Here is a 14,984-nt window from a genome sequence, read left to right as displayed (position 1 = left end):
CTGTGTTATCCGGAGCTTTTCTCCCTGGGCCTCTGCTGTAAATGGACATATATCCAGTCGGACTATCCTGGTCAACAAATGTAAAATAAATAAAATCAGCCAAAGAACATCTATATGTGTCTCAGCAGTCTACATCCCACCAGGCAATAACATTACCATAACACAAAATATCCTCCATGAAAACTTCATATAGGGAGACCTGAACATTGACTAGAAAACTTTTAAATAGCAGCAACCCTAAAAACTCTATAAAGTGGCTTCATCCAACTAATAACCTCCCCCATCAGAATTAACAGTAACAGGTGGTCCATATTGGACTGTATTCTATTAAATAAACTGCACAATGTAACGACCTCTATATACTTACCTGAGATAGTATCAGTGATCACCTGCCAACCTGCATAATAAGACAACAACATGCTTTACCCAAACAGGTCATCTACAATGAAGTACGGAGTACTGTCGCACCAAATTTGCCAAAGAGAGATTTATCTACAAATGGAAGGTTTAAAAGCAGTGCCCATAGATGAAGCAATCAATTATTTCAACTACATCTTCCTCAGAGTTATAAATATACTAGCACCATCTATGACAAAGACTAAAATCTAATATGGTGCCACTGCGAACAAAAGAGACAAACAGCTGATGCTGCAGAGAGACAGAGCCTGGAAGGAATGGTACAAAAATAAAATGGTATACCTAACAAAGTTTTAGACTTCTCTGAAATCTCACGGAGTTTCATGTTAAATCTGACAAGAAATCATATTTCAACAACCTCCTATAACCATCCACATAATCGTAAGCTATTCTGTCCCAACCACTTCTATCAATAGTGAGTCCATCACGTCTCAATTCAATGCTCACTTTTGTCCACTCAGCCCTTTCCCTGATAGCTGACCACCCTCAATTCCCACCAGCCTCCCCACTGCTCTTCAAAAATCACACTCTGTCGTGTTGTTAGAAATGTTTCTGTAGACAGTGTGTGCAACATAAAACCAAGAATGACCTCCTCACCAAGATCCGGTGTGGTTTTGACCAAGCCATAGCACTGCTTCTGCTCTTGTCAACTTCCGTAACATAGTCAGCCAAATCCAGGAATGAGGACAGCCTAGCTTCATCTCTTTTTCCGTGATCTATTCGAAGAATCTAACACTGCATCCCACCAAAAGCTCCTTTCCAAACCTGCTACTCTAAGTCTCATGTCTTCCTCTCTTTCCTGGTTCCACAGTTATCTATGCAATCATCAGCAGGCAGTTACCACAGTTATCTATGCAATCATCAGTAGGCAGTTACCACAGTTATCTATGCAATCATCAGCAGGCAGTTACCACAGTTATCTATGCAATCATCAGCAGGCAGTTACCACAGTTATCTATGCAATCATCAGCAGGCAGTTACCACAGTTAGCTATGGAATCATCAGCAGGCAGTTACCACAGTTATCTATGGAATCATCAGCAGGCAGTTACCACAGTTATCTATGCAATCATCAGCAGGCAGTTACCACAGTTATCTATGCAATCATCAGCAGGCAGTTACCACAGTTATCTATGCAATCATCAGCAGGCAGTTACCACAGTTATCTATGCAATCATCAGCAGGCAGTTACCACAGTTATCTATGCAATCATCAGCAGGCAGTTACCACAGTTATCTATGCAATCATCAGCAGGCAGTTACCACAGTTATCTATGCAATCATCAGCAGGCAGTTACCACAGTTATCTATGCAATCATCAGCAGGCAGTTACCACAGTTATCTATGCAATCATCAGCAGGCAGCTACCACAGTTATCTATGCAATCATCAGCAGGCAGTTGCCACAGTTATCTATGCAATCATCAGCAGGCAGTTACCACAGTTATCTATGTAATCATCAGCAGGCAGTTACCACAGTTATCTATGCAATCATCAGCAGGCAGTTACCACAGTTATCTATGCAATCATCAGCAGGCAGTTACCACATTTATCTATGCAATCATCAGCAGGCAGTTACCACAGTTATCTATGCAATCATCAGCAGGCAGTTACCACAGTTATCTATGCAATCATCAGCAGGCAGTTACCACAGTTATCTATGCAATCATCAGCAGGCAGTTACCACAGTTATCTATGCAATCATCAGCAGGCAGTTACCACAGTTATCTATGCAATCATCAGCAGGCAGTTACCACAGTTATCTATGCAATCATCAGCAGGCAGTTACCACAGTTATCTATGCAATCATCAGCAGGCAGTTACCACAGTTATCTATGCAATCATCAGAAGGCAGTTACCACAGTTATCTATGCAATCATCAGAAGGCAGTTACCACAGTTATCTATGCAATCATCAGCAGGCAGTTACCACAGTTATATATGCGATCATCAGCAGGCAGTTACCACAGTTATCTATGCAATCATCAGCAGGCAGTTACCACAGTTATCTATGCAATCATCAGCAGGCAGTTACCACAGTTATCTATGCAATCATCAGCAGGCAGTTACCACAGTTATCTATGCAATCATCAGCAGGCAGTTACCACAGTTATCTATGCAATCATCAGCAGGCAGTTAGATGGGAGCAACATTTTGTTGGTGTTCTCCAAGGGTCAGTACTTGGCCCAATGTTATTTGACATTTTCGTATAAAACTTCATATTGCTAAAAATCATATAACTGTTGTACAACATACAGCTGGCTCAACCCTTATCTGCTCTGTGCCATCCATATCAAAACTATAGGAGACCACCCAGCACTCCTTTACTGCTATTTTATCCTGGCTTTAAAAATCTTAACTTACTTGCAACCCCCCCCCAAAAAAAAAATGTTGTTCATCGCAAAACACTATGTACTTTAACCAAAACATACACACACACACACACACACACACACACACACACACACACATTTGTAGCTATATTAACTAAGCAGTGTAAACTTTCCTAAAAATGTTATGTACATTGATCCTATGAGTTCCATTATACATTTATTTTTGTATTTTTTCTTTATTTGTTCTCATTTGTGAATACTGTTTACTCATTATTATAAAAGTCATTGTTGTCTTCATATTTGGAGCTTTCCTCCATGGGCTTTGTTTAAAAATGGGTTTTCCACCCAGTTAGACTTTCAAGGTAACCAAATGTGAAATTAATGAAATAAAATAAAATAAAATAAATAAATACATTTATTTTACCACAGATAATAACACTAAAACAGAAACTGTAAGGCAAATTAAACTATTTGAGTCATACTCAAGGACTACCCCAAGTTTGACCATCACATAGTTTATTCCATCTAGAAAACTCACCAAAAATGTGTCTCTCTTTCTCTGTAGTGTCAAGCAGTACCTAACAGATGAATCAAGGGATTGATTACCTTAGCATCAAGCATACTCCTTCTGATCTTACAGACATCAACTCTTCCTATAAAATTTAACTTGACTATTGCTACTACCAAAATATAGCTACATTTGCAACCAGCGCCCCCTCAAAAGAGCATCACTGTACTGTATTAAAGCAAATAAACGTGCTCCATTGCTACACCAGCTTACCTACGTACACACTGGCCACCACCTCCTGATAAATGCCCGTCATTACAAAACACATTCCCCTACTGTTCTCCTACTGGAGACCTACGTTCCAGCAACAAACTCCTCCAATGTGTCAGTAAATCATTTGATGCTGCCACAAATTGTCTCTGCTCCTACTATGTGTCAAAGCAGAATTCTTACATACTTACAATAGACAGGTAAGGTTAACACCCCTTTATTTTCATGCTAAAACGTATACTGTTCATCTGAAATGTACTGCACATGTAAAATGTTTTTCCTTTTATTTTATTTTTTATTTTATGTATTTATTTAACTGTGGAGCTTTTCTCCCTGGGCCTCTGCACAAAATGTTTTTACCCATTCAGACTTTCCCAATCAATAAAAAATGAAATAAAGGAAATATAAACGTGTTTACAGCCAATACTTCAAACTTTTTTACATACTTTAACATGCTCTGTTGACCAGACTGATAAATCATTGACAACAGTACCAAACAATGCATTATCTCTAACTTCTCTCTTGTATCCCTCCTATCCAGACTCTTACCTATACCAATAGATGTTATCCTCACATCCGCATGGCTTTGCTAAAAATGTACTGAAACTATCTTAGACATACTAACAGAAAATAGCCTCACCACTGCATGTAACAATCACATCACTGGTGTACTTTTTGGTGACTTGCCCAAAGCCTTGGATTTTGTCTTTCATATGTTGTTGTTTGTCTTTCGGCTTTTTCCGGCAAGGGTCACCACAGCGGAACTCCGGTCTGCTAATGATTGGCAGTAGATTTTTATGAAATGTTGAGGTGCCAGCTCGACGCCCAACCTTTAACGAAGGCATGCCCATTTACACAAGCATGTCTTTTGAACGCTATCCAACCGTGGGGAGGACATGCAGACTCCACACAGAAGGCACTCCCAAGTCAAGCTTAGAATCGAACGGGAGAACCTCTTGCTGTGAGGTAACAACACTACCGCTGTACCACCATGGCAATGCTTCTTAATTCTCTTTGTATTCAAGTTTTGGGTCATCCTTTGTAGACTGTTCTAATACCGACCTATCATACAGAACTACGTATCGTCATTACAGAAAAATCATGGCTGGTGTTTTCCAGTGACCTATTCTGGCACCTGTTCAGCCTTTCATTAACTCCGTACGTACACAACTGAAAAAGGTAATGGCATTTGTTATGAAGGTGATAATTAATACCTTTGTCACACTTCAAAAATGGAATAAACTGTCCAATTAGCAAAACTAAAATCATACAACAATCACTCTATAGAACATGGCCTCCCCATTGAATTCCTTGGGATTTCTCTTGACTGCACTTCAAATATGACACAACATATTATAAACACAAAAGCTAAAATCAACTTCACTCTCTTTAGATGTATTAAGTTATTTAGTTATTTATTTATTTATTTATTTGACATCTGTTGACAAGGAAATGTTCATCTGGTCAGAAGCCCATTTTCAGTGAAGACCCCGCTCCAAAATCTCACAATTCCTCACTCCTGAATGAAAGAAAAGACATCAGGAAAAACATCTTTCAGTCTCCCTTAATGGTCCAAACACTCAGAACTGTGTTGTGCACATTTAGCCTTTTTTCCCTAAAATGAAAACCTTTGTATTATGCTAATGTGAGTGAATTGGCTGACAAGTAAAAAAAAACTATTAGTACTCTTTGTTCATAAAACTATTTACAATGACTGTATTACTCCCATTAGCCAGAAGACCGGCCTTCAAAGAAACCTTACCAACTTCAGTCAGAAGCCAGCATTGCACCACTATTGACCATGCATAGCGGTACTTCCACCTTCACTAATCATGCAGCTTTTATCCATTGAACGCTCTACCTGCCAGCCTCCACAAACAAACTGTCTTCAAGAAATCCAGGAACTACTACCCTTTCTCTGTGTGATTAAAACTGGCCTGCAATGACTCAGTGCCCCACGTTGGTTAACAAACACAAATAAATAATTTAAATGATCAGTTGACCTGAGTTTGGCTATCAGCTCAGATGTTTGATAGTTCAGACACCAGGGATGGGCACACACCCTTTGCCATTAGAGATCACCTGGCTTGGCATGCAGGGAAGAAATGAAGGAGGCATGACTGCTGTATGGACCTAGGGTGGACACATCCTGAGGCCATGCCTCATTACCAGCCCGGAGTATCACTAGTGTCGGTACACTGTGAATGAATTACCAGACTGGTGTATCACTAGTGTCAGTACACCATGAATGAATTACCAGCCCAGCATATCATTAGTGTCAGTACACCATGAATGAATTACCAGCCCAGCGTATCACTAGTGTCAGTACACAGTGAATGAATTACCAGCCCAGTGTATCATTAGTGTCAGTACACCATGAATGAATTACCAGCCCAGTGTATTACTAGTGTTGGTACACCGTGAATGAATTACCAGCCCAGTGTATCACTAGTGTCGGTACACCGTGAATGAATTACCAGCCCATTGTATCACTAGTGTCGGTACACTGTGAATGAATTACCAGCCCAGTGTATCATTAGTGTCAGTAATTACCAGCCCAGCATATCACTAGTGTCGGTACACCGTGAATGAATTACCAGCCCAGCGTATCACTAGTGTCGGTACACCGTGAATGAATTACCAGCCCAGCGTATCACTAGTGTCAGTGCACCGTGAATGAATTACCAGCCCAGTGCATCACTAGTGTCAGTGCACCGTGAATGAATTACCAGCCTAGCATATCACTAGTGTCAGTACACCGTGAATGAATTACCAGCCCAGTGTATCACTAGTGTTGGTGCACCGTGAATGAAGATAAGAAAAGCCTTTGCACTCTGATCAGCTTATGTGATGTAGCCAGTTCTGGCCCCACTCTGTAATCCTCATGAACTTTCAAGAATGGTCTGAGCTTGGGGTAATGCCAGGTAAGAACTATATATGTTCCAGTCCCCTTCCCTGCCGTCAAACGGTACCAAGAGAAGGATCAGAGCAATGGACAAGACTGAAGTAGCTCATGACCATGCTAAAGGATGTGAGGGAAAAGGAACATTAACTTAGAATATTTATACCAGGTCATGTACATAGTTTGAAAATGTACATTAAGCCTTAGGAGTAGCTTCAGCTCTGGCAGAAATTTATTTCAGTTTTTGTTAGTCATCTGTATCATCATTTTCCAAAGCCATATGTGCTTTCAGGGAGGCCCACTCAGAGTACGATGACAGAATTCTGGCCCACTCAGCTTGGGCCCAGTTACCTTTTGCTGAAACCTTCTTGAATACTGTCAGGTAAGCCTCCATGTTATAATCTTTCCCAAGCTTCTTCAGAAGGCCAGTTTTGTTCGAGATTCCGTTTTATGGCTGGGTCAACAGAGCTGACATTTGCTGATGAATTCTGAGTAGGGGTTAGTCAATAGTGGATATTTGTTTCTGGAAGCCAACCAAGGGTTGGTCCATGGCAGCACATAGCTCTTGCATGGTTATAGTGGAGCTCACTATGGTTTTATGAGACTCGTCTGAGGCTGCAGTAATGTTTTCATGTTGTGAAATAGAAAGTGTAACTCCCAAAATAAACTTCATCCACAAAAAATTAGCTATGCTTTCATCAAGGCAATCCTTTTCACTGTCACAAAGATTATTTTGCTGAACAAATCCATGTAACAGATTCTCAGTGCAACATTTTTTTCTGCTATAAAGATCTCTTTGATTAGAGTATAAGCAAATAACTGTACAGGCAGAAGATTTAATACTTTTCTAATCTGTATCAGAAAGGGTTTCATTCATACAATACAGCAAAGGTCCTTGTCACTTTAAAAAAGAAGAATTCAATCTGGAGGCTTGTTTCTTTGAAAGACTCAACCGGTAATGAATTATCAGGCAGAACTCCTGTTGTTTAATCTGGGAGGAGGAAAATCTTAGGGGAATCAAGTAAGAAAATCACAGTTATAAATGAAAACTGCTTTTCTATCCATTACAATCCACCAGAAGAGTATAATGCACTACAAGAAAGTCTTTAACATCACTGGGTTTAAATCAACCTTATTTTCAAGGGAGCAATTAAATGTTCACTCTCTTGCCACTATGCTACAAATAACATTCCAGTTTACCCTCGCTACAGATCTAAATGAAAATAAGGCAGCACCCCAGTGGTGTAGAATAAAAACAGCACATACAAATGTTCAGTCTTCTTATCCAAATAAGCCAATATTCAAAATAACTCCACAAGACATTCTTCGGCTCGAGTCGCTCAGAGCCAACACTACTTACAATATTTTTCTATCTTTAAGATATGCAGGTACTTCTGACCATGTAGAAGATCTTTTTGCAGTCAGCAGTGCAACAACTTTCTCTTCTTCCAGTACCTGGAACATCTGCCAAACTTCTACTTACATTACCTACATGTGCCACAGCAGCCAAGGTCTTCTTCCTGGTCTTAGATACTTAAATACACAGGTAGATAGACAGATAGACAGACAGACAGATAGACAGATAGACAGATAGGCAGATAGATAGATAGATAGCTAGATAGATAGATAGATAGATAGATAGATAGATAGATAGATAGACAGACAGATAGATAGATAGATAGATAGATAGATAGATAGATAGATAGATAGATAGATAGACAGATAGAATGATAGACAGATAGATAGATATCAATGTATGAAACATCTCAGGAACAGAATTAATGTTGCATACAATACTGAAATAATAGCCCTTATGCTTTAAGAAGGAAATGTCTCCCTCTCATTCCTACTTTTTTAAATTGTGATCCACAGCATCTGTCCAAAGGCTCCCCAGTTTTTGTTTGCATTTAATTAGCCCATTTATTTGTTCATCTAGTTATTTGTTTATTCATTAGCATTTGTATACCAGGATAATCCAGCAGGGCACAAAAAGTGATGTCTTTTCAATAGAGGCTCAGGGAAAAAAGGTCTACACAAAACAATTAAACATATACATAGAGAAGGGAGGGTGGCCTAATGGTTAAGGTGTTTGCCTTACAAACACAAGGTGCAGGGTTTGAATCTAACAAGAGATAATTGGCTAGGCTTAAAATGGCTTGCAAGGGCAGTTAGCCTAGTACTATCCTATGAATCTATTATTTACAACAGCTACATAGGAATGCCATTTACACCCAGTATATTTAAACTTCGGGGTATACATAGATACATAAATGTAACATTACCTTACAGTAGATCGCTAACTTCTTTTGATACATAGTGTATGCAGTGATACCATGTTAGGAGATAAGTATCAGCCCTATTTACCAGAAAATGCAAGACATGGGTGCTGCGGTGCAGGAGAGATTGTTTCCTATCATGTAGACTATCCCATGCCAGCCCCAAAGCAGCTTGAATCCTCTGCAATTGCTGCTCATGGGCGGTGCATGCCCATAACTGCTGTTGTTGGGAGGTGCATGTTCAGAACTGCTGCTCTTGGGAGGTGCATGACCATAACTGCTGTTGATGGGAGGTGCATGTCCATAACTGCTGTTTTTGGAGGTGCATGTCCATAATTGTTGTTGCTGGGAGGTGCTTGTCCAAAACTTCTGTTGTTCAGAGGTGCATGTCCATAACTGCTGCTCTTGGGAGGTGTATGTCTATAACTGCTGTTGTTGGGATGTACATGTTCATAACTGCTGCTCCTGGGAGGTGCATGTCCATAACTGCTGGTCTTGGGAGGGGCATGTCCATAACTGCTGTTGTTGGGAGGTGCATGTCCATAACTGCTGCTCTTGGGAGGTGCATGTCCATAACTGCTGTTGTTAGGAGTTGCATGTCCATAACTGCTGTTGTTGGGAGGTGCATGTTCATAACTGCTGCTCTTGGGAGGTGCATATCCATAACTGCTGTTGATGGGAGGTGCATGTCCATAACTGCTGTTTTTGGAGGTGCATGTCCATAATTGTTTTTGCTGGGAGGTGCTTGTCCAAAACTTCTGTAGTTCAGAGGTGCATGTCCATAACTGCTGCTCTTGGGAGGTGCATGTCTATAACTGCTGTTGTTGGGATGTACATGTTCATAACTGCTGCTCCTGGGAGGTGCATGTCCATAACTGCTGGTCTTGGGAGGGACATGCCCATAACTGCTGTTGTTGGGAGGTGCATGTCCATAACTGCTGCTCTTGGGAGGTGCATGTCCATAACTGCTGGTCTTGGGAGGTGCATGTCCATAACTGCTGTTGTTGGGAGGTGCATATCCATAACTGCTGTTGTTGAAAGGTGCATGTGCATAACTGCTGTTGTTGGGAGGTGCATCTCCATAACTCATGTTGTTAGGAGATGCATGTCCATAACTGCTGCTCTTGGGAGGTGCATGTCCATAACTACTGTTGTTAGGAGATGCATGTCCATAACTGCTGCTCTTGGGAGGTGCATGTCCATAACTGCTGCTGTTGGAGTTGCATGTAAATAACTCCTGTTGTTCTGAGATGCATTTCCATAACTGCTGATGTTGGGAGGTGCATGTCCATAACTGCTGCTCTTGGGAGGTGCAGTCCATAACTACTGTTGCTGGAGTTGCATGTAAATAACTCCTGTTGTTCCGAGATGCATGTCCATAACTGCTGCTCTTGGGAGGTTCATGTCCATAACTGCTGCTCTTGGGAGATGCACAACCATAATTGCTGTTGTTGAGAGGTACATGTCCATAACTGCTGCTCTTGGGAGTTGAATTCCATAACTGCTCTTTGGAGTTGCATGCCCATAATTGCTGCTCTTGGGAGATGCACATCCATAACTGCTGTTTTTTGGAGGTGCATGTCCATAACTGTTGTTGTTCTGAGGTGCATGCCCATAACTGCAGCTCTTGGGAGGTGCATGTCTATAACTGCTGCTGTTTGAAGGTGCGTGTCCATAACTGCTGCTCATGGGAGGTGCATGTCCATAACTGCTGTTGTTGGGAGGTGCATGTCCATAACTGCTGTTGTTGGGAGGTGCATGTCTATAACTGCTGTTGTTGGGAGGTGCATGTCATTGTCCATGTTGGTGTGAATGACCTGAGCTGTACCTCCCTGGACTACATGAAAAGAGACATGAAAGAGCTCTCTGATCACGTAGCCCAGGCCGGTATGACCCTGACCCTGAGTAGCATCCTGCACTCACCAAGAATGATACCACAGTATAAAGAAAAAAAATCTCAATTTCAACAATTGGTTAAGTTTCTTGTGTCATTCAAAGGGGATCCAGTATCTGTCTGCCTGGGATGACATGCTCGACAAGCCACGCTGCTTCGCTAGAGATGGCTTGCACCTGTCACCCTTAGGCTTTCGAATACAGGCATGGCTCTTGTCACCCCCATAGTGCCTTTTTTAGGCAAGTCTCAAAAGACAAACCCACCGCTATAAATAGCGCAAGTAAAAAAAAAAAATGAGGGTAATGCTACTCAATGCCAGAAGTCTAAACCTCAAAATGCATGCACTCAAGGCATTCCTCAGTATGGAGAAAATCAATATATGTGCAGTAACAGAAACTTGGATTAAGGCTACAGAGAGCACCCCAGCACTGCCAGGCTACAACTCATACCATAAATTTCGGCCACAGAACCCAAACCGAAATATAAAAGGCATGGGCGTTTCCATATCCATCAAGGATACCCACACCTCCAGGTTAGTGGCACAGCATGATTCTTCAGAGATCATCCACAGGCAACTAGCAATGGGCAAAACTACAATTCAAACTGCAGCTTTCTACAGATCACCCACCATGTCCCAGGACTCCCATTCTGCATTTCTGGAAACACTGGGAAACATAAAGGTCCTACCAAACACCCTAATATTGGGTGATTTCAATTACCCAAACATTAACTGGGAGAACTACTCAAGTACTAACTCCCTTGTCCAATATTTCATAGAATTTATAAACTCAAATGCCCTGGTTCAACTGGTCAACACACCCACCAGAGGTGACAACATACTGGACCTGGTCATCAGCAACATGGGTGACTGGTGTTTCACACCGGAGGTCATCCCCTCGCTGGTTAGATCTGACCATAAAAAATCACTTTGGATATTTACATTCTACCCCCACCCCCGGACAAGGAAACAACTGTGAAAAACTTTTCAAAACCAAACTTCACGTTACATAAGACTGAAGTGGAAAGTTTCAAAGCCCCCATACTGAAGGATAATGCTGTCCAAGCTGCAAAATTCTTTACTAAGGCATTCTACAGGCACCTACAAAATTGCATGGATTGTGCCATCCCAAGCAAAAGCAAGACTCACTCGTCCAAGAAAAGGAAACCAGGCCGGTGGACTCCTGCCATAAACAAGCTATACAATAGAAGGAGGAAGCTAGTACAGAAAAGAGTAAAATCCCAGGAAAGGGAAGACATCCCTGATCAATATCAGCAAGAAACTACAATCTTGCATAAAATCATCCAAGGCGAGTATTGAAATAAAAATTGCCAAGGACTACAAAGATAACCACAAGGCATTCTTTAGCTATGTCAAGAATCTAAGTGGCAATGCTCAGATCTGCTCGGAGTTAGCGCAGAATAGCACAAAATACACTGAACCAACAGATATTGCCAAAATCCTGGCACTCAGGTTCAGTGCAAATTTCACTCCCCTCTCACCCCCAAAAGGGTCCATAACCATACCAGAAGAATGTAGAGCCCCTGAAATCACAGACACTCAGGTTAAAATAGCCCTTTCCAAAGCCAAAAACACAGCATCAATGGGAACAGATGGTGTCCCAGGCTGGATCCTACATGAGCTCAAAAACAAATTAACCCCTCACCTAAACACACTGTTCAAACTCAGTCTCTCTACAAGCTACCTGCCTATAGAGTGGTGCACAGCAACAGTTATTCTGCTCCACAAAGGTGGAGCCACAGCAGAACCCGGGAACTATCGCCATATAAGCCTGACTAGCTTGGTCTGCAATACTATGGAGTGCATCATCATGGAACTCATTAACAGAGACATTGGGAACCATCAAACACTGGACCCTACCCAGTTCGGCTTTGTTAAGGGCAGATCATGCCTCCCTAACCTGGTGGACTTCTTTGAGAAAGTTACCAAGGCTATAGATGAGGGAAAGGTAGTAGACACAGCCTACCTAGACCTTGCAAAGGCCTTCAACACCATTCCCCATTCTGGTATTATAGACAAGCTCACCAACCTGAACATAAACCCCTATGTCACAAGATGGGTTGCCAATTGCCTCATGGACAGAACCCACATGGTGAGAGTTGCGGGAGCTAGGTCTGACTCTAAACTGGTTATAAGTGGCATTTCCCAGGGCTCAGTCCTAGGACCCCTCCTGTTTGGCATATACTTCTCAGAGGTACAGATAAGCACAGGAGGACTATGGCTGACCAAGTTCACAGACGACTGCAAACTAGGGGGTATAATTGACTCACCGGCTGACACAGACATCCTGCAAAAGGGTCTCACTGAAATGGATACCTGGTGTCAAAATCATGGCCTCAAGCTAAATGCCAAAATGTGCATAGTTATTCCCTTTCGAAATAACAAAGTACCCACAAACTACCACATAGGTGGTAGTCCCCTAAATATGGAAAACATAATAAGGGATCTGGAGACCCAAGTAGATTGTAATCTCTCCTTTGATAATCACATTGCCAAAGTGGTTAGAAAATCCATCTATGTGGCCCATCTAATCACAAAAGGGTTTGCATCAAGATCAAAAGAGGTAATTGTGCCCCTCTACTCATTACTCATCAGACCCATCATAGAGTACAATGCCCCATTTGGTATGTACCTTAAAAGACACCTGCAACAGCTGGAAAGACCACAGAAGTACCTCACCAAGAGGATCACTGGCCTCAAACAGATGCCGTATGCAACTCGACTGAAGAAACTCCAGCTGTACTCGGTTGCATACCGCCTTCTCAGAGGTGATCTCTGCCTGACATATAAGGCCATGTCCAACCCAGAATTGATGGACATGCTCCACCTAAAGAAAACCTTATCCCCTCGAGCCACACACTCTAGGGATCTAAACCTCACCATAACAATAAATAGGATGTGCTGCAGGGATAGATTCCTGTCCCAGAGACTTTCCATGCTTTGGAACAAGATTCCAATCTACATTAGGTAGAGTTCCCTGCTAGCACTCTTCAAGAGAAACCTTGACCAGTGGATGGGAAACAAAAAGTTTACCCCGGGGATCACTTCAGTGGCTCTGCAGGACAGAGGCACAGGGAACTAATCTAGGGGGCGGCCAAAGCCAACACATTCTGGCTAGGCTTATAAATGCCTTCGGGCAGATAGCCTAGTACCTACCTATGAGCCTATGAACCTATGAACCTCACCACAACAATCAATAGGACGTGCTGGAGGGATAGTTTCCTGTCCCGGAGACTTCCCATGCTTTGGAACAAGATTCCAATCTACATTAGGCAGAACTCCTCGCTAACACTCTTCAAAAGAAACCTTGATGAGTGGATGGGAAACAGAAAGTTTACCCCGGGGATCACTTCAGTGGCTCTGCTGGACAGAGGCACAGGGAACTAATCTAAGGGGGCAGCGAAAGCCAACACATTCTGGCTAGGCTTATAAATGCCTTTGGGCAGATAGCCTAGTACCTACCTATGAACCTATGAACCTGTGTCCATAACTGCTGTTGTTCAGAGGTGCATGTCCATAACTGCTGCTCTTGGGAGGTGCATGTCCATAACTGCTGTCATAGGAGCTGCACATCCATAACTGCTGTTGTTGGAGGTGCATGTCCATAACAGCTGTTGTTCAGAGGTGCATGTCCATAGCTGCTGTTGTTGGGAGCTTCATGTCCATAACTGCTGCTCTTGGGAGGTGCATGTGCATAACTGCTGCTCTTGGAAGGTGCACGTCCATAACTGCTGTTGTTGGAGGTGCATGTCCATAACGGCTGTTGTTAAGAGGTGCATGTCCATAGCTGCTATTGTTGGGAGCTTCATGTCCATAACTGCTGCTCTTGGGAGGTGCATGTCCATAACTGCTGCTCATGGGAGGTGCATGCCCATAACTGCTGTTGTTTGGAGGTGCATGTCCATAACTGCTGCTCTTGGGAGGTGCATGTCTATAATTTTTATTTATTTCCAGTTTGATTACCAGGCAGGTCCACTGGGCTCAAGGAGCCCATTTTCAGTGGAGGCCTGGGGAGAAAAGCTCCATATTACATACAAGTAAGCAAAAATGAAATTATACAAAGTAAAATAAAAAAGTACAAATGCATAATGGCAAGACAGTTCTTAAACATATTTACAACATTGTTTAGAGAATTATTTGTACAATAATTAAGTGACAGAGGCAAGAGAATAGCATTTACTTAGTTAATAAGAGTTCACAATTATAGGGAAAACAGTTATTAGTTGAAGGTTAAAAATTTGAATGTTGTAGTATGTTGAAGTTTAGCAGAAATGGAGTAGATATAGGTGGGAAGTACACTGCTAGAAGAGCATAGATTATAGTGTCTGGAGTATTCTTAGAGAGGGGGTTCAACATTAGTAAAAGTGGA

This window comes from Protopterus annectens, chromosome 3.part1 (genome assembly GCF_019279795.1).
Source record: "Protopterus annectens isolate FY-2018-M chromosome 3.part1, PAN1.0, whole genome shotgun sequence".
Taxonomy (NCBI): Eukaryota; Metazoa; Chordata; order Ceratodontiformes; family Protopteridae; genus Protopterus; species Protopterus annectens.
The sequence above is the reverse complement of the archived record's forward strand: the minus strand, read 5'-3'. Positions refer to the sequence as shown.